The sequence below is a fragment of the Manis pentadactyla genome, chromosome 4 (assembly GCF_030020395.1).
Source record: "Manis pentadactyla isolate mManPen7 chromosome 4, mManPen7.hap1, whole genome shotgun sequence".
NCBI classification, from domain to species: domain Eukaryota; kingdom Metazoa; phylum Chordata; class Mammalia; order Pholidota; family Manidae; genus Manis; species Manis pentadactyla.
In genome coordinates this window covers 36,557,783-36,561,776 of record NC_080022.1, presented here as the reverse complement: position 1 = coordinate 36,561,776, position 3,994 = coordinate 36,557,783, and positions in this window count along the sequence as shown.

Below are 3,994 nucleotides of genomic sequence, written 5' to 3'. Positions count from 1 at the left end.
ATCTTTTTAAGGCAGCATTATCAATGGCATGTTGAACTTTTGTTAATGTATCTCTATGTATAGGGTTTAAAGTCACTGTTGAAGCTAGATCAAGGCCTTTTAATAGGTCGAAAAGAGGGATAAGATCAGCTGTGGTTATAGGACTCCAGGGCCTCATCCAACTGATTTCTCCCAGCAATTTCTGGAGCTGTGGTAGCGTATATGCATCCTCAATACATAACTGGGGCTTAACAGGGGAGACAACATCTAATGTTAAAGTATTCCCCAAAATTTTAAAAGGAGCTACCTGTTGAACTTTATCTGGGGCAATCTGAAAGTTTTAGTTTTTGAGCAGGGAAAGGCACCATTTGAAGAGGTCATCTAATTTGTGGGAACAAGCGGCCCCCAAGATAATATCATCCATATATATGTAAAAGAGTATGTCAGATTCCTCTCAGCTTGTTGCTGGCATTCCTCTTTACACAAAGCACACCACTTAATATAAAGGAAGCCAGGGAGAACAACCCAGGCAAGAGCCCTCCAATCTGCAGTGGTGCATGGATGGTGAGCAAGTCCCTGGAGGATGGTCTCAGTCCAAGGAGCATTGAGGCTGTCCTCGAGAACGGCCTTCTTTAATTCCTTAAGGTCACCTGGCTCCCAAGGGTACCAGGGGGCAGGGCGGTTACCTCCGGGATTAACATTGACCAGAAATAGCTGACATGGCCCTGGGTTAGGTTGTGGATGGAACAATGGATTCTCTTGGGGTTGGCAGCCAATGGGAGAGCATGAGTCCTTATATGGGAAAGGAGCTGGACCCTCTGCCTGTTGGCTGCCAATAGGAGAGCATGAGTCCTTATATGGGAGAGGAGCCGAAACCCCTGCTCATTGATATGGAGTAGGGGGGGCTGATGATGATTTGAAAGGGTTAGAAGAGAAACAAGTACCAGGAAGTGGTGGGTACAAAGGAGCCGTAGATTTGGGAGGCCAGGGGGTGGCATCAAAAGGGTCGAGGGCACCATTGCCACGATTCTCATCCAGCTCTTTATGGCTTTCTTGTCCTGCCGGCGTGGACTCAGCCTGAGGAAGGGGATCAGAATCTCCCTGGGAAGGGGGTCCTGACCCGGTGGTTTCCCTGTCTATTAAGTTCTTGGCAGCTGGCTTTGATGGCCGAGGAGGGAAGCAACTCTTAAGGGCTGCTAAAGTGGGGAAGGTCCCCAGAGGGGGGATATCACCCCAATTAACTTGGGCTTTGCGTACGAGTTGCTCCACCCTGTCCCAAGTTTCCCAGTCAAACAAATTACTTGCAGGCAGCCATGGGGCGACCTTAACTAAGGTCTCCCGGGTTTTGATAGCTTGGCTGTCAGAGAGCTCTAGGCCTCTACTTCAGAGGAGGACCCTAAGGGATTCAAGAGAGGGATCAGGCTTGGAAGAAGAATGTCCCATATTTTATGGGATTACACTTACCCGAGGTCCAATTAGCTCATCAGCGAAGTTCCTCGTTCCTCACACGGGGGACCAGTTGTTGCTCTTCAGCAACAACAAGGCGGGGGGACAAGCAGGACCAGCCTGTTATCCCCGGGGCTGAGCGAGAGGGCAAGTGTCAGGCAGCTTGGACACCCTCCCCTGAGATCCAGGGAAAAACAAAACCACACCAAGCCGGGAGATGTGTCAGCTTCAACAGCGCAGCAAAACTCAGTTTTATTCCATCAGAGGCTTAGTTATATAGGGGAAGATAAGGAAGTAACAGAAACCAATGGGAATTGATTATCTCATCTGTCACTAGGGTCTTTAGGCACGTTTCGGTTTAGGTGGGGAGGCGGAGTTAGGGCCAAGAGCACGCAGGAAGCTAGTTAGGCCACAAACGCGGAAGTAACGAGGGAGGATGGAAACCTCCAGTCTGCGGCCATCACAGGCCTAAAAGAGGCAAAAAGTCCCAACACCCCATCTTCTTGTCTCCTGTGGCTGACCTCTAGTGGGGGCCCCAGGAGATAAAATCTGGCAACAAGGCAGCCAAGTGAAATCTGGATTGTTGAAAGACTTCCTGTCCACCCTGGGCACAGAAAGGAAGCCTGAAGGAGGCTCCTGCCTCCAATCACCACCCTGAGCCTGGAGACTGGACCTGAATTGCTGAACTCTGGTCTCTCCTCCCTCTCTCAAAAGCTTGGTACACCCACACATATAAGTAGCAAGCCTGCACTTCATTGCATATGTGGGCCAGTGGAAACTGATGGGTAGTCAGAATATTGCCTCTAACTGGATGTGTGACCTTGGGCATATCATTTCCTCCTCCTCGGCCTCAGCTTCCTCATCTATAAACTGGAAATAATGGTAGTCAGCATCATAGAGCTACTCTGAGAATTAAAGATGAACCGATGCTAAATGTCCATCAATTAATAAATAAAATGTAGTATATCCATACAATGGACTATTATTCAGCAATAAAAAGGAATGAAGTACTGATACATACTAGAACATGGATGAACCTTGAAAATATCCTAAGTGAAAGAAGGGTTTCATAAAAGACCATACATTTTATGATTTCCATTTATATGAAATAACAAGAATAGGCAATCTATATAGACAGAAAGTAGATTAGTGGCTTTCAGGGGCTGGGAGGGAGGCAGAGAAGAGTAGGACTGCCAATGAGTACTGGGTTTCATTTCGAGGAAATGAGAATGTTCTCATACTGATTGTGGTAAAAGTTGCCCAACTCTGTGACTGTACTAAAAATCACTGAAGTGTACAGTTTAGAAAGGTGGAACTATATGGTATGTGAATTATATCTCAACAAAGCCATTATTAAAAGCAAAAAGATTAACTGATAACCACAACTGTATTAAAATCATGATCATCTCAGATAACTTTTATTCAGCATTTACCATATGCCTGGCATTTTTCCAAGCACTTCATGTGTATTATTTCTTTAAAAAACCCTGTGGGTTGGTATTGTTATCCTTATTTTACAACTGAAGAAATGAAAGCTCAGAGAGATTAGTTAACTTGCTATGGTCTTGTAGCTAGTACATGACAGAGACAGGACTTGAACCCAAGGTAGTCATATTCCATAATACTTCACTCTGTACTTATCCTGGTCATATCCCCACCCCAGAATGCTTAAATCTACACGTGCATCATACACTTGACACTGGGCATCATGGGGGGAGCCACAGTGACTACTGTTGTGTCCTGGAGCACATGCCATTGAACCTTTTCACTCAATGACATGTGCCAGCACAAAGCAGGGTGGCCTGGCTGCTGAGATCCCTCTAGGCAGGCCCTACGTGCTGGAAATGATCGGGCCTCTGCTCAGTGCAGCCCCACTGAGGGCTTCAATTCCCTTCAGGCTATAGGTATAGAAGCCCTGGGTATTTTAATTTCACAAATATTTATTGAATACCTACCCACTAAACAGCACCTATGAAAGGCAGGATGGAGTAGTAGTTAAAAGCAAGGCTGCCTGAGTTCAAATCTCAGATCTCAATTTATTATCTATATAACTTTGGCATATTATTGTGTTCTTTAACCTCTCTGAACCTAAATGAAGATGGTAATGAAGTAATAATAACCATCTCACACTCATAACTCTTAATTACATGAGTTGATGTATGCAAAGCACTTAGAACAATGCCTGGTAAACAGAAAATTGCAATATGTGGTCACTGTTGTATTATGTGCCAGGCACTGTGATGTCAGACACTGGGTAAAGAAAGTTGAATAGATATAGTCTCTACCTTCACAGGTACTGTAACCTACTTTATTTATGAATGTGTAAATAAATTCTAGTCCCTCAGGGAGAAAGGAGCTATATTTATTACAATTAGGTTTAGCTATACATCACAGAAAATCAAAAACTACACTGGCTTACAAAAGGTGTTTACTTCTTCCCAGAAAAGACCAGGATAGGCAATTCAAGGCTGGAAGTGTGGGCTTCACAGTGCTGTCAGGGCCCAGCATCTTCTTGTTGCATCCCCACCTTCAGCACATAACTTCCACTTTACAGTCAAAATTAGCTGCT